Source organism: Manis javanica, chromosome 7, assembly GCF_040802235.1.
Source record: "Manis javanica isolate MJ-LG chromosome 7, MJ_LKY, whole genome shotgun sequence".
NCBI classification, from domain to species: Eukaryota; Metazoa; Chordata; class Mammalia; order Pholidota; family Manidae; genus Manis; species Manis javanica.
In genome coordinates, this window is record NC_133162.1 from 89,710,044 (window position 1) to 89,733,076 (window position 23,033).

The 23,033-nt window shown below is 40.0% G+C and overlaps 1 pseudogene; it reads right to left on the reverse strand.

Annotated features, from left to right (window-relative positions):
- Positions 1-274: 274 nt before the first annotated feature.
- Positions 275-20,653, reverse strand: LOC108409004 (protein virilizer homolog pseudogene; annotated as a pseudogene).
- Positions 20,654-23,033: the final 2,380 nt, after the last annotated feature.

Below are 23,033 nucleotides of genomic sequence, written 5' to 3' on the forward strand. Positions count from 1 at the left end.
TTGTATGTCAACCTTTTATCGGATCTGTCATTTATGAATACATTCTCCCATACTGTAGGGTACCTTTTTGTTGTTTTATTGATGGTGTCCTTTGCTGTACAGAAGCTTTTCAGCTTGACATCGTCCCACTTGTTCATTTTTGCTTTTGTTTCCCTTGCCCAGGGAGATATGTTCATGAAGAAGTCACTCATGTTTATGTCCAAGAGATTTTTTTTTTTTACAAAGTTTGGATTTTTATTGAAATCTTGTGTTAGGTATCAAACAAAATCTTCTTTCTTCAGATAAAAATATTCTCTCAGATGTCTCCAGATAATTACTAAGTCTAAATTGGTCCTTCAATATCTTACTTTACTTTTATTGTCCTCTTGAAATGTTCCCAAAAGAATTCTTATCATGTAAAGGACCGTACATGTCGACCTCTTCCACTGCCTCCACTAACAAACTTTCCTCATGAACCTCCACTGCCGCTATTTGCACTTGCCCAGGAAGGTCCAAGTCCCCCATGACCCCTGGAAGCACGGTCCCAAGGACTTGGGCAGTATCCGGTAGAACTAAGCGGTCGTAGTGGTGGAAGAGGGCCCCTGGTAAAATTGCTCTGGCCTCCACGGCTTTCATTTTAAGTTCCTCTAGGAGTATTCTGAGCACTCCAGCTGGAGCCTCTTGTTCCCTCCTGACGACTATAGTTTCCTTTTGAAGCAGGTGGTGTGAAAAACCTGTTCTGACTGTGAAAAGCACCCTGTCCTCCTCGATTGACTGAAAATCCACCACGAGAAGAAATCTTCTGTGAGACTTTGAGTGGTCGTTTTGGTGGAGGTATTCCATCTTGAGGGACCACTTCCTTACTTTCAGCTGCAACAAAGTCATCCACATGCATAGATGGTGGTCTGCTTGTGTTCTGTTTCCTCTGATGAAAAATATCATGGGGCCGAATACCCTGTCCAAACCCTCCCCTGCCCCTTCCTCTTGGTGGTGGCACAACATGGGCTCGTTTGGCAGGTTCAATGTATTCAGATTTCCCACTTGAAGTTATAAAGGTCTTATGTTTGTGCTTTCTGAGTTTGAATCCTTTTGTAGTCTTGTTTCTCCCTGGAGATGATGGTTCTGACAGACATGAACGCTCTAATTCTGAGTGCAGGTCAAAGTCACTACAGCATTTTTCAGAGAGCTCTATTAAGTCCACCTTTACCAAGTACAGATCTGTATCAATCTCTTCAGCCTGAAATGGAGTGAACCACCTAGATTTCCACTGATCATCCATGACATCAGCTAGATCATAGGCAGTCCTATTGTTAAACAGATTCTGGAGAGATTCTGGAGCTGACAGTACTGGTTCTATATCCTGGTCACTAAGAGGTAAAGGGTCACCTGATGACTCCAGCATCTGCTTAAGTCCAACTACATTGCCCAACAAAGAATCCAGATTGTCATCATCCTTTGAGTGTTCCATTGTGTCAGAGCTAAGAATTTATCTCATAAATTCCAAAAATGAAGATGCAAGTTCACCTGTGTCCTAACTAAATGTGCTGACCACTCGTTTCAGTAAACTATGCAGAGCATTACTGTTTTTCCTTAAAGAACTTTTTAAATGAAATAATCCATAATCATGCTCTGCAAGAAACATCATTGTTCTGACACATGTCAATAAACAGTTGTAACTGCTCTCAGAGTTAGCTAGCATAGCTAGTAGACAGTCACAAATTGAAGTAATCAATTCTTTGTTTGGAAGAGAATTGGAAAGCTGCTCCAGTTCAGAAACAGAACCTTCAGAAGAGTTTGGCAAAATAAGTGTAATGTCCTGATCACAAAGAGACTGCAAAATGGATGTGATATATTCAACACACTGTTGGCAAATAACACTGTCTCCAGGAGACCGCACCAAAGCTAACAGATCCTGGAATATTTCTGCATATCTTTCATCACCTTTAATAGTTCCATTAATTAGGTGCAAAATAGCTAATTTACAAGCTGTGTGTGAAGCCAGAGCATCAAGAAGAGCAAGCAACCTGGTGTATTGGCTGGTATACTGTTTTTCTTTATCTTCTAAAGTGCTTTGTAAGTCTTCTACAATCAAATACAATAGAGTTATCATAATTGGAAGTGCAGTTGGTGAGGCAAGGTCACACAATTGAACACAAATATGCCATAACATATGTTGCATAGGCTGGCACGTTGTGCCAGAGAAAGAGCGAACTATTTCTTGTCCAAGAGATTTTTGCCTATGTTTTTTTCTAAGTTTTATGGTTTCATGACTTACATTCAGGTCTTTGATGCATTTTGAATTTACTTTTGTGTATAGGATTAGACAGTGATCCAGTTTCATTCTCTTACATGTAGTTGTCCAGTTTTGCCAGCACCATCTGTTGAAGAGACTGTCATTTCCCCATTGTATGTCCATGGCTCCTTTATCATATATTAATAGACCGTAAATGTTTGGGTTAATATCTGGGGTCTCTATTCTGTTCCACTGGTCTTTAGCTCTGTTATTGTGCCAGTACCAAACTGTCTTGATTACTGTGGCTTTGTAGTAGAGCTTGAAGTTGGGAATTGAGTTCCCCACTGCTTTATTCTTCCTTCTCAGGATTGCTTTGGCTATTTGGGGTGTTTTGTGGTTCCATATGAATTTTAGAATTATTTTTTCCAGTTTATTGAGGAATGCTGTCGGTATTTTGATAGGGATTGCATTGAATCTGTATATTGCTTTAAGCAGGATGGCCATTTTGACAATATTAATTCTTCCTAGCCAAGAGGATAGGATGAGTTTCCATTTCTTAGTGTCCTCTTTAATTTCTCTCAAGAGTATCCTGTAGTTTTCAGAGTATAGGTCTTTCACTTCCTTGGTTAAATTTATTCCTAGGTATTTTATTCTTTTTGATGCAATTGTGAATGGAACTGTTATCCTTATTTCTTCTTCTGCTAGTTCATCATTAGTGTATAGGAAAGCAACAGATTTCTGTGTGTTAATTTTGTATCCTGCAACTTTGCTGAATTCTGATATTAGTTCTAGTAGTTTTGGAGTGGAGTCTTTGGGGTTTTTTATGTATAATATCATGTCATCTGCAAATAGTGAAAGTTTGACTTCTGTTTGACCAATCTGGATTCCTTTTATTTCTTTGTTTTTTCTGATTGCTGTGGCCAAGACCTGAGTACTATGTTGAATAACAGTGGGGAGAGTGGGCATCCCTGTCTTGTTAGCAATCTCAGAGGAAAAGCTTTCAGCTTTTCACTGTTCAGTATGATGTTGGCTGTGGGTTTATCATATATGGCCTTTATTATGTTGAGGTACCTGCCCTCTATACCCATTTTGCTGAGAGTTTTTATCATGAATGGTAGTTGAATTTTGTCAAATACTTTTTCAGCATCTATGGAGATGATCATGTGGTTTTTGTCCTTCTTTTTGTTGATGTTGTGGATGATGTTGATGGATTTTCAGATGTTGTACCATCCTTGCTTTCCTGTGATGAATCCCACTTGGTCATTGTGTATGATCCTTTTGATGTATTTTTGAATTCGGTTTGCTAATATTTTGTTGAGTATTTTTGCATCTACATTCATCAGGGATATTGGTCTGTAATTTTCTTTTTTGGTGGGGTCTTTGCCTGGTTTTGGTATTGGGGTGATGTTTGCTTCATAGAATGAGTTTGGGAGTATTCCCTCCTCTTCTATTTTTTGGAAAAGTTTAAGGAGAATGGGAATTATATCTTCTCTGTATGTTTGATAAAATTCCAAGGTGAATCCATCTGGCCAAGGCGTTTTGTTCTTGGGTTACTTTTTTGATTACCACTTCAATTTCTTTGCTGGTAATTGGTTTGTTTAGATTTTGTGTTTCTTCCTTGGTCAGTCTTGGAAGGTTGTATTTTTCTAGGAAGTAGTACATTTCTTCCAGGTTTTCCAGCTTCTTAGCATATAGGTTTCCATAGTAGTCTCTAATAATTCTTCGTATTTCTGTGGGGTCCGTTGTGATGTTTCCTTTCTCATTTCTGATTCTGTTGTGTGTTGATTCTCTTTTTTTCTTAATAAGTCTGGCTAGAGCTTCATCTATTTTGTTTATTTTCTCAAAGAATCAGCTCTTGGTTTCATTGATTTTTGCTATTGTTTTATTCTTCTCAATTTTATTTATTTCTTCTCTGATCTTTATTATGTCCCTCCTTCTGCTGACTTTAGGCCTCATTTGTTCTTCTTTTTCCAGTTTTGATAATTGTGATGTTAGACTATTCATTTGGGTTTGTTCTTCCTTCTTTAAATATGCCTGGATTGCTATATACTTTCCTCTTAAGACTGCTTTCGCTGCATCCCACAGAAGTTGTGGCTTTGTGTTGTTGTTGTCATTTATTTCCATATATTGCTGGATCTCCATTTTAGTTTGGTCATTGATCCATTGACTATTTAGGAGCATATTGTTAAGCCTCCATGTGTTTGTGAGCCTTTTGCTTTCTTTGTACAATTTATTTCTACTTTTATACCTTTGTGGTCTGAAAAGTTGGTTGGTAGAATTTCAATCTTTTTGAATTTACTGAGGCTCTTTTTGAGGCCTAGTATGTGGTCTATTCTGGAGAATGTTCCATGTGCACTTGAGAAGAATGTGTATCCTGTTGCTTTTGGGTGTAGAGTTCTATAGATGTCTATTAGGTCCATCTGTTCTATTGTGTTGTTCAGTGCCTCTGTGTCCTTACTTATTTTCTGTCTGGTGGATCTGTTCTTTGGAGTGAATGGTGTGTTGAAGTCTCCTAAAATGAATGCATTGCATTCTATTTCCTCCTTTAGTTCTGTTAGTATTTGTTGCACATATGCTGATTCTCCTGTGTTGGGTACATATATATTTATAATGGTTATATCCTCTTGTTGGACTGAGCCCTTATCATTATGTAATGTCCATCTTTATCTCTTGTTACTTTCTTTGTTCCAAAGTCTATTTTGTCTGATACTAGTACTGCAACACCTGCTTTTTTCTCCCTATTGTTTGCAGGAAATATCTTTTTCCATCCCTTGACTTTTAGTCTGTGCATGTCTTTGGGTTTGAGATGAGTTTCTTGTAAGTAGCATATAGATGGGTCTGGGTTTTTTTATCCATTCAGTGACTCTATGTCTTCTGATTGGTGCATTCAGCCATTTACATTTATGGTGATTATCAATAGGTATGTACTTATTGCCATTTCAGGCTTTAGATTCATGGTTACCAAAGGTTCCAGGTTACTTTCCTTACTATCTAAGAGTCTAACTTAGCTCACTTAGTATGCTGTTACAAACACAATCTAAAGGTTCTTTTCTATTTCTCCCCCTTTTTCTTCCTCCTTCATTCTTTATATATTAGGTATAAAATTCTGTACTTTTGTCTATCCCTTGATTGACTTTGGTGATTGTTAATTTAATTTTGCATTTGCTTCGTAATCAGCTGTTCTACTTTCTTCACTGTGTTTTTATTACCTCTGGTGACAGCTATTCAACCTTAGGAACACTTCCATCTATAGCAGTCTCTCCATAATACACTGTAGACATGGTTTGTGGGAGGTAAATTCTCTCAGCTTTTGCTTATCTGGAAATTGTTTAATCCCTCCTTCAAATTTAAAGGATAATCTTGCCAGATAAAGTAATCTTGGTTCCAGGCCCTTCTGCTTCACGGCATTAAATACATCATGCCACTCCCTTCTGGCCTGTAAGGTTTCCGCTGAGAAGTCTGATGTTAGCCTGATGGGCTTTCCTTTGTATGTCATCTTATTTCTGTCTCTGACTGCTTTAAACAGTCTGTCCTTATCCTTGATCTTTCCCATTTTAATTACTATGTGTCTTGGTGTTGTCTTTCTTGGGTCCCTTGTATTGGGAGATCTGTGCATCTCCATGGCCTAAGAAACTATGTCCTTCCCCAGATTGGGAAGTTTTCAGCAACTACCTCCTCAAAGACACTTTCTATCCCTTTCTCTCACTTTTCTTCTGGTGTCCTTATGATGTGAATATTGCTCTGCTTGGATTGGTCACACAGTTCTCTCAATATTCTTTCATTCTTAGAGATCCTTTTTTCTCTCTGTGCCTCAGCTTCCTTTTATTCCTCTTCTCTAGTTTCTATTTCATTTATTGTCTCCTCCACCATATCCAACCTGCTTTTAATACACTCCATCATGCTCTTCAAAGATTGGATCTCTGACCTGAATTCATTCCTGAGTTCTTGGATGTCTTTCCGTACCTCCATTAGAATGCTGATGATTTTTATTTTGAACTCCCTTTCAGGAAGAGCTATTAAATCTTTCTCGGGAGTTTTATTAATAATTTTACTCTGGACAAGTTTCCTTTGGCATTTCATGTTTGTATATGGCGCCCTCTAGTGTCCAGAAGCTCTATTCTGGAGCTGCTCAGTCCCTGAAGCAATGTCAGGGGTCACGGGGGGGGGGGGGGGGGGGGGAGGGGGAGTGGCAGTACTGGTCCCTAGGGGGAGGAAAGAGCTGTTCCCCGCCTCCTGGCTGCTGTGCCTGTCTCCACTGCCTGAGTCAGTGGGCTGGGCACACAGGTATAAGTTTTTGTCCCAGAGTAGCCGGACATGGATCCTTGCTTTCCACAAGCAGCTAGAATCCCAGTCTCCCCAGTAACTCTGCCTGTGTTAACTTTCCAACCCTGTAGTCATGCCAGTCTCATGAAAGCACCATGAAATGTAGGTTTGTGCTCCCAGCACAGATCTCCAGAGCTAGGTATTCAGCAGTCCCAAGCCTTCCACTCCCTCCCTGCTCCATTTCTCTTCCTCCTCCCAGTGAGCTGGGGTGGGGGAAGGGCTCGGGTTCCACGGAGCCACAGCTGTGGTATGTTACCCCATTTGATGAGGTCTGCTCTTTTCTCCATGTGTGTGCAGTCTGACTCCATCCTCTTTCCTGTTGCTCTCTCAGGATTAGTTGAGCCAATTAAATTTTCTAATTGTATCCAGTTTTAGGAGGAAGCCTCTGTCTCTCCTCTCACGCCACCATCTTTAATCAACTCTGTGACTTATATTTTTAAAAGATGACTTTGTCATGCTACAAATAGTCTGAAAGAGGCAAGAGTGAAAATGAAGCCAGTAAGGAGGCTACTGCTTACCAGGGCAGGGAGAGAGAGGGCTGATTCCAATAGGTATCTATAGCGCAGCACATACTGGAGAGCCTCATGGGTTGCACGCAGAAGGAAATGCCTATTTTCTGGCTTGACTTACTAGGGCTGGGAAGTCACATTAGTCAGGACCTTGGCAGAAAATAGCCGATCCACTGAAATAGGGTAACTGGGGAAGGTGTAATAAAGGCAGATGTGGCAGAGTTCAGGGCGGTCAATAGTGATGGTGAAGGGCCCCAGGAGCAGCAATGCAAGGAGCCATTACCATCTATGGGCTGAAAGAACAAGGGGAGCACTCAGCTCCCGGCCCTCGGAGTGGGTAGCTGTAGCCACAGCTATGGCGAATGTCCCATGAAGACTGTGACCTTCTTTCTATACCAGAATGCAGCCTCTACAACCCTGCTGAAGGCTGGCTTCCCTCTTCTCCACCCTCCAGTCTCCTGCCAGTGCCTCCCACTGACAACCCTTACATAGAAGCCAGAACTACAGTTGTCCGTTATTGCAGAGTTGGGTGGAGAAAAGAGGTTGAATATGATGCTTCATCACTGTCATAATACAGGAACCATTTGGGGAGGTTAGAATCGCAAGTCACGTTCTGCACCTGTTAAATCCAGGACATGCTTCTGAGGCTGGAACTCAGGAGTGAGGTTTGTGCTGGAGAGTGAAATTGGGACACCACCACCATCTAGCTGGTTTTAGAAGCAACTGGAGAGGTGAGATGATCTGGACAGAACGTTTAGGAGGAGTTACAATGGAGGGTGGGAGTACAAGCTGGGAACTTGTGTTTACATGCAGAGTAAAAGGAATGGAGCCTAAAGGGAAGTTGGGTCTGAGAGACCAGAAGGGAGGAGAAAGAGAAAGCGAGTGAGCAAGCAGAGCACAATGCCAGTGCCAGGTTAGCTCTGGGTGATGTGCACACAGGACTTGTGTCATTTATTCTCCTGAATATTTAAAAACTCATATAAAAACAACTGGATTGGTTCATAGATTTGAGATCGAACATGTTCATTTACATTCCTGTTCTTTAAAATGCACACAATGAAACTGGTTGCCTATAAAGAGAATGTTAGAAATTTAAATTCAGGTACAAAGTGGTCTAAATACACACTACAGTCTAGCTCTTCCTAACACTCTGAAAGTGTTAAAGGAAGTTTTATTTGTTGTGAGTTTTATAATCAAGCTATTTCAAGAAATTCAGTGGAAGCACAGAGATGAGGATATTTCGATCTTCTGGAGCTTCTTGGAAGGTGCCATATGTTGGAATAGTTGTCAGCCAGGAAAACATCTGCTGCAAAAGTGCACCCAGGCCTCTGGGGAGATGGCTTGCATAACAGGTCTCAAGAATACATTCAGAGAACAGGGGTGATGTGCTATCTCCCTGGTCTGTGGTCATCTTCATTCTTAACTTGGATCGACCTAGAGATTATCAGCCAAATGAACCGGTTGGAGGAATCAACCACAGAGTTTTGTTCTTGGTTTATTCCTTCAGGAGAGCAGGGGATCAAGTAAGTTAGTTTCATGGATCACCATTCCTAGTGGCCCAGACCCACAAAATTTTGAATGGCAGAGAAGCTCTTAGCAAAGCAGTAAGGCGGGCAAAGTAGAGAAAAACACAAGTTGTCAACTACGAATAGACGCTAGCTTTAGCTATTGGCTCTATTCCATTCTGCTGATATCCATCAAGCATGTACTTTATGAAAGACACAGTGGTAGGCTCCTTGCTAGGGGTGAGGAAGGAAAACAAAACTGAATACGACCTTCTCAATGTCTACATATGTTGAAGGTGCCTGGCACAGGTAAAGTTAGTTTTATGAATTTATTTGTTTTAAGCTAGCCCTGACAACTGCTTTTCCATAACAGGACACAGAGAACTCTCTAGAAAAGTTCTTGGACTCTTTTCACCACATTATAAAGGTCTCTCTTAGATAAGTAAATGTAAGGATAATAAAAATAATACACATCCATTGGCATTAAGCATCAGATCCTTTTTTGTGATTTGACTGGAAACTGAGAAATGGAAAGTAAATTTGCATGGTGTTGAGTAGGCTTCAGAGAACAACAGGTCAAGGCCATGACTCCTTCCCTTTAGATGTTTGAAATTATTAAGAATGCTCATGTTTTAGGATAGTGTCAGTCAAAATGCTCTTGCAGGAAAGGACCCAGACATAAAGTAAGAACCTGTCCTAAATCCTTGCTCTGCACAAAGTATCAGATCATCAATGGGAAGGACTTTAAGACAACTCCAAATTCAGGTGCCCTGTGAGTGTGAGCTTGTGAGCAAAACCCAAATGACTTGTATCCTCACAAATTGTGCTGTCATCAGGACGAGGGAGGGGACTGGTCTTCAGATGCAACATTTTAACACAGCAATAGGAACCACAGCAGCTGAAAAACAAGGCCATTAGTGGGCAGATTGTGCAGCCTGGCATTTTTAAGGAGGAGAGTCCTCTTAATATGACCAAGTAAGTCTTAGGACCTTGGACATTTGGGATGGTAGAGTTTATAAATTTCTAATGCTGGGTTTCCTGCTAACATGAATTTGTGGAGCTGACATCATCTATTGGAATGTAAAAGCAGAATCATTTCATTTGCACCACAACCAAGGGAAGTGGGCCATACCAGTTACACATACATATTCCGAGAACACCTGCAAAACCAGCCATATGAGGGAAGAGCACTGCTATAGAAACCTGCAACTGGTGCTAAAGAAACACTGTGAAGAGAGTCAGCAATTTTTTAAAAATCTGCAGAAATCATCTTAACAGATAATAAACAGAAACAGTTCATAAAAGGTTATGTATTGTCCAGCAATTTTGTTATGCCCTGAAAATATTGTGTGTAGAATTACATTAGTTTTATCTCCAAAGAGTTGCTGTGAATAATTCTGTATAAGTTTGAGAAGCTAAATATATCATGAGTGTGAAATGCAATAATTTTAGCCCAGAGTATAAAATTAGAATTTAAAAGATAATGTTCTGATTCTACAGAGGAAATATATAGCCCCCAACACAGTATTCTCAAGTATGATAAACACTAATCATGAACAGAAAGGTTGTACAAAATACTATTCACACTTGGTTGACACGATGGAAAGCCTACAGGCAATTGGATTGGCCTCTTACCAGCTTGGAGTAACAGCCAAGGACACCTACATAATTTGGGGAGCCTCAGGGAAAAGTGAAAAAATCCAGGACTTGTTCAAAACACTGGGAAAAAGTACCTGAAGTACAAGCTTTTTCCTTTTTTCCAAGGTCTCACTCTCTTGACTTGTCAAGATGTTTTTTAGTGGCTATTTGTATTAATTTTCTATTTCTGCAACAAATTGCCACAAACTTAGCAACTTAAAACAATACCTGTGTTGCGTATTTACTTCACAGTGTCTATATCAGGAGGCCACCAGGCACATTGAACTGGGTCCTCTGCTCAGGGTCACACTGGCTTTAATATAAGTGTTAGCCCAGTCTAGGGTCTCATCTGAGGCTTGGAGTCCTCTTCCAAGCTCCTGTTGTTATTGGCAGAATGCATTTCTTTTAAGCTATAGAATTCAGGGTGCTTGGTTCTTCGAGACCAGCAGGTGAAAAGAGTTTCTCACTTCTAAACTCCCTTTTAAAAAAGGGCTCACCTGATTAGGTATTGCTTACCTAGGGTAACCTCCCTTTTAATTAACTTAATAGGACTCACATTAACTGATTAGGACTTCAATTACATCTGCCAAGCCCTTTCACCTCTGCCCTACTCTATTAGCTAGAAGCAGATTATATGTCCTACTGATAGGTGAGGGGAGGTATTATACAAGAGCATAGGTCATTGCAGATCTATTTAGAATTCTATCACACTGCTTAAGTTCATTTCCAAGTCAGTGGATAATTACCTGGGCAACTGAGGGAGTGTCTGAACCTGAAAGGTAAGGATAGGGGCTGGCTTGGTTGCCTGCTTCTTCCATAGTAGGGGAGAGAGAGAGATGGCACTGGACCGCAGTTTGTAACCCCAGACTTACACTAGGGTTCTTCTGCTACAGTATCTTCTCTGAAAGCTCTGTGTCCTCTCTTCTCATCCCATTCTGCAAGCTTCTGGCTCTTCTATTATGCATTATTGACAGTTCTTTCTCCACTCACCACAACTCCATCTCCAAGGGATTTAAAGGAAAGGGACAAACATTTTTGTGTACTTACTATGGAAAGGTATGAAATCTCCAAGCACAAAAATTTAAAAAAAAAAAAGCTTTAAAAGAGGTTTTTAAGCAACCTTCTACAGGTAGTTTTCACCTGGGTGTCATCTAGCACTGGGTGCTTTCTTTTCATTTAAGAAAAATTTGTCTTTACCTAAGACCTAGTTCAGAGTTCCCTTTCCTAAGGAATGGTGAGGAAATTTTGCATTCCCTCCTCTCCTGCCCCACCTGGTATTCTGCACAAAGCTTGCTGCCCCACGTTGCAGAATATTCTGAAAGGGACTCTTTGTCTGGTTTTGTGGGTCTGCTCTGTCCTCAAGAGTCTCCTTCCCTGGCCAGAAGTCTTGTGCTTCCTTCACCTCTATGGCCTTCTGTGTCTTGCTATCCCATGGGAAGTTTAAGTCTTTTGGAAGAAAGAACTGAGATTTTTTTTTTTTTGAGAGGGCATCTCTCATATTTATTGGTCAAATGGTTGTTAACAACAATAAAATTCAGTATAGGGGGGTCAACGCTCAATGTACAATCATTAATCCATCTCAAGCCTAATTCTCGTCAGTCTCCAATCTTCTGAAGCATAATGAACAAGTTCTTACATGGTGAACGAATTCTTACATAGTGAATAAATTCTTACATGGTGAACAGTACAAGGGCATTCATCACAGAAACTTTCGGTTTTGATCACGCATTATGACCTATAAACAATCAGGTCAAATATGAATATTCGTTTGACTTTTGTACTTGATTTATATGTTGATCCCACATTTCTCCCTCTATTATTATTATTATTTATATTTTTAATAAAATGCTGAAGTGGTAGGTAGATGCAAGATAAAGGTAGAAAACATAGTTTAGTGCTGTAAGAGGGCAAATGTAGATGATCAGATGATCAGGTGTGTGCTGATGGACTAAGTATTAATCCAGGCTAGACAAGGGCAGCAAGACATCCACGGATGCAGAAGATTTCTCTCAAAGCAGGGGGGATGAGGTTCTGAGCCTCACCTCTGCTGATCCCCAAATTCTCACCTGATGGCCTCCCTGCGACTGTGCCTGTCTTAGGTTGTTCCTCCCTTGAGGAATCTTACCCGTCTCTGGCTAACCAGTCATCTTCCGGGGCCATACAGGGAAATGTAAAGTTGGTAAGTGAGAGAGAAGCCATATTGTTTGAAAAGGTTAGCTTTTTAATTCTTTGCAGATTTATGCCCTGTGGCTTCTATGCCCAGCACTTGTCTCGAGGTATCTTTACCACCTGGAGGAATTATGATACTTGGTAACTTTGATATGAGGCACGAATTCTATTTAAGGGTTGTAATTAGGAAGGAAGAAAAAAGCTATAGATGTAGCATATGGAAGAAAACATGGGAGGATTGATTATTTCTTTGACATATCTTCTTGTATAGTACCTTAAGTATGTATAGGTTTTAAACTACTAACTTGCACACACATATTAACATAATAGGAATACAGTGACATAAACAAAGCAAATCTATAATTACCATCCATCTCCAGTGAAGCCAAGAAAACCATTTAGGCACCCTAGGCATTTGTGAAAACTTATCTATGATATGATGGATATTGTCCAACTGTACTTGAACAATCAGACAAATTAAAGCAGCCCATTTCTGGGATCTGTTCACATCCCATATGTTCTTTTAACCATAGATAGTCTATAGTCATGAGATTTTGGAGTGCTACAACTTGCACCCCTCCCAACTCCTGGTTGAGTTCCAACAGTACAGATCGGGTCAAATTCGTTGTCTCACTGTATGCACATGCCAGCCTAGACATCTCCCTCCTCATTCCTATGGCAAGTCCAGGAGACGGTGGGCTGGATGCAGCCACAACCGCAGCATCGTCCAGATCCCTGTGGAGGCTTTTTGATGATCATCCCCCGGCACAAGTCCTCCAGAGAGTGCTGATGCCGGAAGCTCCTCCTCATATCGTATCTTAGTTCATTTTCTGGGTATCCAAGCTAGGCCTTGATCTTCTGCATAGAAACAAGCAGACCCTTTGCCCACACTTTGACATGCCCTCTATACAACTGTGCAGAACTCATTGGAGGTCAGCACACAGTAACTGCTTTTTTTTTTTTTAATTAAGAGAAAGGAATATTATCAGAAAAGAGTACCTCCATAGCTGATCATCTGACACCCTTTAAGTGATCAACATTAAGGATATTTAAAGCATGTGTTGATCTTTGATTTACCAATAGTTTTATCCTATCAAGGAGTAATCCCCCTTTTCTTTCTTTCTTCTTTCTTTCTTTCTTTCTTTCTTTCTTTCTTTCTTTCTTTCTTTCTTTCTTTCTTTCTTTCTTTCTTTCTCTATTTTTTTTTTAATTTTTAATCTACACTTACGTGAAGAATACAATGTTTACTATGCTCTCCCCTATATCAGGTCCCCCCTAACAACCACATTACGGTTACTGTCCATCAGCTTAGCAAAATGTTGTAGAGTCACTACTTGTCCTCTCTGTGTTGTGCAGCCCACCCTCCCCTTTCTCCCTCCCCCCCAAGCATGTTAATCTTAATACCCCCATTCTTCTTCCCCCCCCTTATCCCTCCCTGCCCACCCATCTTCCCCAGTTCCTTTCCCTTTGGTACCTGTTAGTCCATTTTTGGGTTCTGTAATTCCGCTGCTGTTTTGTTCCTTCAGTTTTTCCTTTGTTCCTATACTCCTCAGATGAGTGAAATCATTTGGTATTTCTCTTTCTCCACTTGGCTTATTTCACTGAGCATAATACCCTCCAGCTCCATCCATGTTGCTGCAAATGGTTGGATTTTTCCACTTCTTATGGCTGAGTAGTATTCCATTGTGTATATGTACCACATCTTCTTTATCCATTCATCTACCGATGGACATTTAGGTTGCTTCCAATTCTTGGCTATTGTAAATAGTGCTGCGATAAACATAGGGGTGCATCTGTCTTTCTCAAACTTGATTGCTGCGTTCTTAGGGTAAATTCCTAGGAGTGGAATTCCTGGGTCAAATGGTACGTCTTTTTTGAGCATTTTCATGTACCTCCATAGTGCTTTCCACAATGGTTGAACTAATTTAAATTCCCACCAGCAGTGTAGGAGGGTTCCCCTTTCTCCACAGCCTCACCAACATTTATTGTTGTTTGTCTTTTGGATGGCAGCTATCCTTACTGGTGTGAGGTGATACCTCATTGTAGTTTTAATTTGCATTTCTCTGATAATTAGCGATGTGGAGCATCTTTTCATGTGTCTCTTGGCCATCTGTATTTCTTTTTTGGAGAACTGTCTGTTCAGTTCCTCTGCCCATTTTTTAATTGGGTTATTTGTTTTTTGTTTGTTGAGGCATGTGAGCTCTTTATATATTCTGGACGTCAAGCCTTTACCAGATGTGTCATTTTCAAATATATTCTCCCATACTGTAGGGTTCCTTTTTGTTCTATTGATGGTGTCTTTCGCTGTACAGAAGCTTTTCAGCTTAATATAGTCCCACTTGCTCATTTTTGCTGTTGTTTTCCTTGCCCAGGGAGATATGTTCAAGAAGAGGTCACTCATGTTTATGTCTAAGAGGTTTTTGCCTATGTTTTTTTTCCAAGAGTTTAATGGTTTCATGACTTACATTTAGGTCTTTCATCCATTTTGAGTTTACCTTTCTATATGGGGTTAGAGAATGGTCGAGTTTCATTCTCCTACATGTAGCTGTCCAGTTTTGCCAGCACCATCTGTTGAAGAGACTGTCATTTTGCCATTGCATGTCCATGGCTCCTTTATCAAATATTAATTGACCATATATGTTTGGGTTAATGTCTGGAGTCTCTAATCTGTTCCACTGGTCTGTGGCTTTGTTCTTGTGCCAGTACCAAATTGTCTTGATTACTATGGCTTTGTAGTAGAGCTTGAAGTTGGGGAGTGAGATCCCCCCTACTTTATTCTTCTTTTTCAGGATTGCTTTGGCTATTCGGGGTCTTTCGTGTTTCCATATGAATTTTTGAATTACTTGTTCCAATTCATTGAAGAATGTTGCTGGTAATTTGAGAGGGATTGCATCAAATCTGTATATTGATTTGGGCATGATGGCCATTTTGATGATATTAATTCTTCCTAGCCATAAGCATGGGATGAGTTTCCATTTGTTAGTGTCCCCTTTAATTTCTCTTAAGAGTGACTTGTAGTTTTCAGAGTATAAGTCTTTCACTTCTTTGGTTAGGTTTATTCCTAGGTATTTTATTCTTTTTGATGCAATGGTGAATGGAATTGTTTTCCTGATTTCTCTTTCTATTGATTCATTGTTAGTGTATAGGAAAGCTACAGATTTCTGTGTGTTAATTTTGTATCCTGCAACTTTGCTGTATTCCAATATCAGTTCTAGTAGTTTTGGAGTGGAGTCTTTAGGGTTTTTTATGTACAGTATCATATCATCTGCAAATAGTGACAGTTTAACTTCTTCTTTACCAATCTGGATTCCTTGTATTTCTTTGTTTTGTCTGATTGCCGTGGCTAGGACCTCCAGTACTATGTTAAATAACAGTGGGGAGAGTGGGCATCCCTGTCTGGTTCCCGATCTCAGAGGAAATGCTTTCAGCTTCTCGCTGTTCAGTATAATGCTGGCTGTGGGTTTATCATATATGGCCTTTATTATGTTGAGGTACTTGCCCTCTATTCCCATTTTGCTGAGAGTTTTTATCATGAATGGATGTTGAATTTTGTTGAATGCTTTTTCAGCATCTATGGAGATGATCATGAGGTTTTTGTCTTTCTTTTTGTTGATGTGGTGGATGATGTTGATGGATTTTCGAATGTTGTATCATCCTTGCATCCCTGGGATGAATCCCACTTGGTCATGGTGTATGATCCTTTTGATGTATTTTTGAATTTGGTTTGCTAATATTTAGTTGAGTATTTTTGCATCTACATTCATCAGGGATATTGGTCTGTAGTTTTCTTTTTTGGTGGGGTCTTTGCTTGGTTTTGGTATTAGGGTGATGTTGGCTTCATAGAATGAGTTTGGGAGTATTCCCTCCTCTTCTATTTTTTGGAACACTTCAAGGAGAATGGGTATTATGTCTTCTCTGTGTGTCTGAGAAAATTCCAAGGTAAATCCGTCCGGCCCTGGGGTTTTGTTCTTGGGTAGTTTTTTGATTACCGTTTCAATTCTTTGCTCGTAATTGGTTTGTTTAACTTTTGTGTTTCTTCCTTGGTCTTGGGAGGTTGTATTTTTCTAGGAAGTTGTCCATTTCTTCTAGGTTTTCCAGCTTGTTGGCATATAGGTTTTCATAGTAGTCTTTAATAATTCTTTGTATTTCTGTGGAGTCTGTCGTGATTTTTCCATTCTCATTTCTGATTATGTTGATTTGTGTTGATTCTCTTTTTCTCTTAATAAGTTGGGCTAGACGCTTATCTATTTTGTTTATTTTCTCAAAGAACCAGCTCTTGGTTTCGTTGATTTTTGCTACTGTTTTATTTTTCTCAATTTTGTTTATTTCTTCTCTGATCTTTATTATGTCCCTCCTTCTGCTGACTTTAGGCCTCATTTGTTCTTCTTTTTCCAGTTTTGATAATTGTGATGTTAGACTATTCATTTGGGATTGTTCTTCCTTCTTCAAGTGTGCCTGGATTGCTATATACTTTCCTCTTAAGACTGCTTTCACTGCGTCCCACAGAAGTTGGGGCTTAGTGTTGTTGTTGTCATTTGTTTCTATATATTCCTTGATCTCTATTTTGATTTGTTCATTGATCCATTGATTATTTAGTAGCATGTTGTTAAGCCTCCATGTGTTTGTGAGCCTTTTTGTTTTCTTTGCAGAATTTATTTCTACTTTTATACCTTTGTGGTCTGAAAAGTTGGTTGGTAGAATTTCAATATTTTGGAGTTTACTGAGGCTCTTTTTGTGAGCTAGTATGTGGTCTATTCTGGAGAATGTTCCATGTGCACTTGAGAAGAATGTATATCCTGTTGCTTTTGGATGTAGAGTTCTATAGATGTCTATTAGGTCCATCTGTTCTAGTGTGCTGTTCAGTGTCTGTGTGTCCTTACTTATTTTCTGCCCAGTGGATCTATCCTTTGGGGTGAGTGGTGTGTTGAAGTCTCCTAAAATGAATGCATTGCAGTCTATTTCCCTCTTTAGTTCTGTTAGTATTTGCTTCACATATGCTGGTGCTCCTGTATTGGGTGCATATATATTTAGAATGGTTATATCCTCTTGTTGGACTGAGCCCTTTATCATTATGTAGTATCCTTCTTTATCTCTAGTTACTTTCTTTGTTTTGAAGTCTATTTTGTCTGATATTAGTACTGCAACCCCTGCTTTCTTCTCACTGTTGTTTGCCTGAAATATGTTTTTCCATCCCTTGACTTTTAGTCTATGCTTATCTTTGGGTTTAAGGTGAGTTTCTTGTAAGCAGCATATAGATGGTTCTTGCTTTTTTATCCATTCTATTACTCTGTGTCTTTTGATTGGTGCATTAAGTCCATTTACATTTAGGGTGACTATTGAGAGATATGTACTTATTGCCATTGCAGGCTTTAGATTCGTGGTTACCAAAGGTTCAAGGTTAGCTTCTTTAGTATCTTACTGACTAACTTAGCTCACTTATTGAGCTGTTATATACACTGTCTGGAGATTCTTTTCTTCTCTCCCTTCTTATTCCTCCTCCTCCATTCTTCATATGTTGTGTGTTTTGTTCTGTGCTCTTTTTAGGGGTGCTCCCACCTAGAGCAGTCCCTGTAGGATGCCCTGTAGAAGTGGTTTGTGGAAAGCAAATTCCCTCAGGTTTTGCTTGTCTGGGAATTGTTTAATCCCACCATCATATTTAAATGATAGTCGTGCTGGATACAGTATCCTTTGTTTAAGGCCCTTCTGTTTCATTGCATTAAGTATATCATGCCATTCTCTTCTGGCCTGTAGGGTTTCTGTCGAGAAATCTCATGTTAGCCTGATGGGTTTTCCTTTATAGGTGACCTTTTTCTCTCTAGCTGCCTTTAAAACTCTTTCCTTGTCCTTGATCCTTGCCATTTTAATTACTATGTGTCTTGGTGTTGTCCTCCTTGGATCCTTTCTGTTGGGAGTTCTGTGTAATTCCATGGTCTCTTCGATTATTTCCTCCCCCAGTTTGGGGAAGTTTTCAGCAATTATTTCTTCAAAGAGACTTTCTATCCCTTTTCCTCTTTCTTCTTCTTCTGGTACCCCTATAATACGAATATTATTCCTTTTGGCTTGGTCACATAGCTCTGTTAGTGTTGTTTCATTCCTGGAGATCCTTTTATCTCTCTCTATGTCAGCTTGTATACGTTCCTGTTCTCTGACTTCTATTCCTTCAATGGCCTCTTGCATCTTATCCATTCTGCTTATAAATCCTTCCAGGGATTGTTTCACTTCTGTGATCTCCTTCCTGACATCTGTGATCTCCTTCCGGACTTCATCTCACTGCTCTTGCATTTTTCTCTGCATCTCATCCCATTGCTCTTGCATTTTTTCTCTGCATCTCTGTCAGCATGTTCATAATTTTTATTTTGAATTCTTTTTCAGGAGGACTGGTTAGTTCTGTCTCCTTCTCAGGTGTTGTCTCTGTGATCTTTGTCTGCCTGTAGTTTTGCCTTTTCATGGTGATAGAGATAGTGTGCAGAGCTGGTACAAGTGACCGCTGGAAGAGCTTCCCTTCTTGTTGGTTTGTGGCCTTCCTCTCCTGGGAGAATAGTCTTGTCCTGGGACAAGACCTCTAGTGGCTTGTGCTGGGCAGCTGTGCGCAGACAGGTCTTCTGCTTCCTGCCCGGTTGCTATGGGGTTTATCTCCACTGTTGCTGTGGGCTTGGCCTGGCTGGGGCTGCTCCTCCAAAATGGTCTAGCCCCATTGGAGGGGGAGCGGCCGGGAGGGTATTTATCTCCGTAAGGGGCCTCTGTGCTCCCTGTTGCCCAGGGGGTTAGAGTGCCCAGAGATCCCCAGATTCCCTGCCTCTGGTCTAAGTGACCTGTCCTGCCCCTTTAAGACTTCCAAAAAGCACTCTCCAAACCAAAACAACAACAGCAACAATGAGAGAGGGAACAGAAAAAAAAAGGAAAAAACACGCGATTTTTTTTTTGTCCTCAGGCACCAATCCCAGGCACCCGCTCACTGGTCCTGCTGCCCTGTCTCCCTAGCACCAGGGTCCCTGTCCCTTCAAGGCTTCTGAAAAGCACCCGCCCACCGGTCCCACAGGGAAAAAATGCGCGATATTCTTTGTCCTCAGGCGCTGGTCCCAGGCACCCGCTCACCAGTCCCGCCGCCCTACCTCCCTAGCACCGGGTCCCTGTCCCTTTAAGGCTTCCAAAAAGCACTCGCCAAAAAGAGAAAAAAAAGGGGGAAAAACGTGCGATTTCCTCCGTCCTCAGGTGCCGGTCTCAGGCACCCGCCCACCGGTCCCGTAGGGAAAAACGTGGGATATTCTTTGTCCTCAGGTGCCGGTCCCAGGCACCCACTCACCAGTCCCGCCGCCCTACCTCCCTAGCACTGGGGTCCCTGTCCCTTTAAGGCTTCCAAAAAGCACTCGCCAAAAAGAGAAAAATAAAGGGGAAAAACGTGCGATTTCCTCCATCCTCATGCGCCGGTCCCAGGCACCCGCTCACCGGTCCTGCCACCCTGCGTCCCTAGCAACGGGGGCCCTGTCACTTTAAGGCTTCCAAAAAGCACTCGCCAAAAAAAAAACCACTCCGGTTTCTTTCCACCCGCCGGGAGCCGGGGGGAGGGGCGCTCGGGTCCCGCCGGGCCGGGGCTTGTATCTTACCCCCTTTGCAAGGCGCTGGGTTCTTGCAGGTGTGGATGTTGTCTGGATGTTGTCCTGTGTCCTGTGGTCTCTATTTTAGGAAGATTTTTCTTTGTTATATTTTCATAGCTCTATGTGTTTTGGGGAGGAGATTTCCACTCCTCAACTCACGCCGCCATCCTGGCTCCACCCCCCCGAACTGACTGAGATTTTAATTGAAAACATATGTCCCCCTATGGCAGGAATGCAGATACTAGGGCACATTCTCTGGGATTAAATATAGCCCTTAACACTCACATGCACATCCACTGTCATATATGCTATGTAAAATGTTATTTTTATCAATCCTATAATAGAGAAATAATATCAATAAAATAACATGATCAAGGATGCAAACACCATTCATCTGTCACAGACCAGAATAACATCACTTTAATTTGCCACGAGGGTTAGTGGTCTCCTTGATAAAATTGAGAAAGACACTTTTAATATGTTTTGGTGTCAAAAGCAAAAGTGCTAGTCATTCTCTTTAGTCCCGACACCTTTATTAGGTAACCTTGGCCCAAACCCAGCTTTTCCACCATACCCTGTGTTCAGTTTCTGCCCTACCCTGTCCCATGGCCTGCTCCTAGCTCAAGCCTGCTGACCAAACTTGAAGCTTATTTGGGCCTATGTTAGAAATCAAACACTACCTTCTTTCCCCAGCAGCACCATCATTGGGTTATGTTGAAAGATTTCTAATATGCTTCTCATCAACCTAATCTCACCCCCTCTGTACCTTCCAGAAGTTCCTCAAACAGTTTTGTCTACCACCAGCACTTTTCTTCACCAGTTCTCCAGGGCTGCTATGGATTCATCCTTATTTTTACATGTCATTTCAGTGAGACTTTGGAAGGAAAGGACCATAATCTCTCCTTACTATAATTTTGTTAGAAAAACTTTCTGAATTTTTTTTCCTAGAATTAATATGCATGATTAGTGCAATAGAGATATAAGGAGAATTTGGAAAATAAGGAAATACGTCTATTACTATGGATTGGCACTCTAGCTTAATGATGCTCATCTTGAAGTATGGTATTTCCTGGCATGACAATTAGATCTCTGGGGGGAAAAAATGTAAAAATGCATTGGTCCTTGACTAACTAAGCTTTCACTGAATTGTTTTAGGTAAAAAATTAGAAGGATCTAACAAGTCTTGGCTCATAAATTGTCATTCTGTACATCTCTCTAGAGATTTTAATCCAAATTAAAACAAATAGCCTGAAGGATGGCTATATCTATAGGCATAAGGGCAGTTTATGACCAAACAAATTTATAAACATTATCTTATTTACATGTTGCTTTCTTTGTTGTTAAGTTTCTTTGTCTTAACAACACCACAATGTGGTACAAAGTTATTTAATTTATAGTCTTGACCTATATGTTTGCAACAAGAAAGTTTGCTTCCTAATTCCATAATAGCCACACTGCTTGTACAGGCAGACAAATATAAATTAATGGGGTCATGAAGAGGTGGCTCTCAACAGAAACTAACAGGAAGTGAATGACAGAAATAATATTGTATGTATCTGCAAGATTTTCTGATCTTTTATCCTAACAGTTCAAAGTCCTTGTCATCACTGGAAGCCGCTGTCTTAGCTGCAAGTGTTAGCACTACACAAAAGTAAGTCCTCACATAATTTCTGTGGCTCACTTTGCTTTTAAGACTCTCTTGCTTACAGCTTTGCCTACAGCAGTTTACATACCCAGCTCTTAAGAAAAGTGGATTGCAGTAGCTTAGTTTTACAACTAAATGACAGGTCTCCCTTATTTGGGACCCTAAAATACTATTTAATGTTTCTACGATTTTTGAGCAATTAAGGGAATAAATAAGGATTCAGGAGCATTATCTGTTACAATATTCTTTAAAAACCAAGTTTAGAGGTTGTGGAATTAAAAAATGAAATAGAATTTGAAGATAGGGTGCAAACAGGAAGCACTAAATACATGAAACAGGTATTTTAACAGAATTAAACTATAAAAACTGACCCTACAATTCTGGAAATAAGTATTCAAGAACTAATTCAAAGAGAAGCTTATTCGGCTATTCAGCTTTGTAATTTAAAGTACACGAGTTCTTCATTTTTTGATGTACCTTAGGCACACAGAACTCATTTTTCTCACACATACTCAATATAGACAATGACTTACTCTCATAGTTCACTTTTAAGGAATTTCTCTTCTGATTGTTACTATCACTTATATTTTTTGTCTCTTCCACAGTAATGGAAAACTGCTAACAGTTTATATACCAACTTGATGTCATATGAATATCTAGCTACAGTCCCTAGCATTAAATTGTTTTTATTTTCAGAAATGATATACTATATGCTTTATATTTACTGAAAAACTAAGACCATAGCCATTAACCATTAAAAACACTTCACATTTCAAAACTTTTACTGGTATAAATTCTGTACCTCTAATGAGTTATCTCACTACATTAAAATATTCAAAATGTCATGACTATTGGCACTCATTTATAACCTAAAATACTCTTGTTCCTATTACTTAGGACTTTATTCCTTTGCTTGGCATTAGAAGTTCCTTATGATCTGGGGCTTTTCTTACTCAACAAATTTCCTTTTTATGACTCTATAGCATGAACCTACCATTACAAATCAAGATAATATTTCCACAATTTCACAAATACATCCTGCTGTTTACTATCATCATTCTTTTATTCATATTGTTCCTCAAAATGTAACATTCCCACCTCTTGCCATCTTTCTAAATTGTATTATTAGCACTCAAAAGATAATGACTACATAATTATTTAATTACACAGAAAGGAAAATTAGGGATATACCTCACATCAAAAAATATCAGATATTAAAAAGTTAGTGTAAAAATGAAAATATAACCCAGAAGAAAATACATGTAAATATATTTCAACACAGAATAAAGTCTAAGTATAAAGTGGAAGAAATTATAAAGAAATGATCACCAGACTTCATAAAAACTTTCATATGTTAAAAATAACTATTGAGCAACTGAAATGACAATAAACTGAATTTCTATATAAGAAACTGTATAGGAAGACATCCTTTTTAGC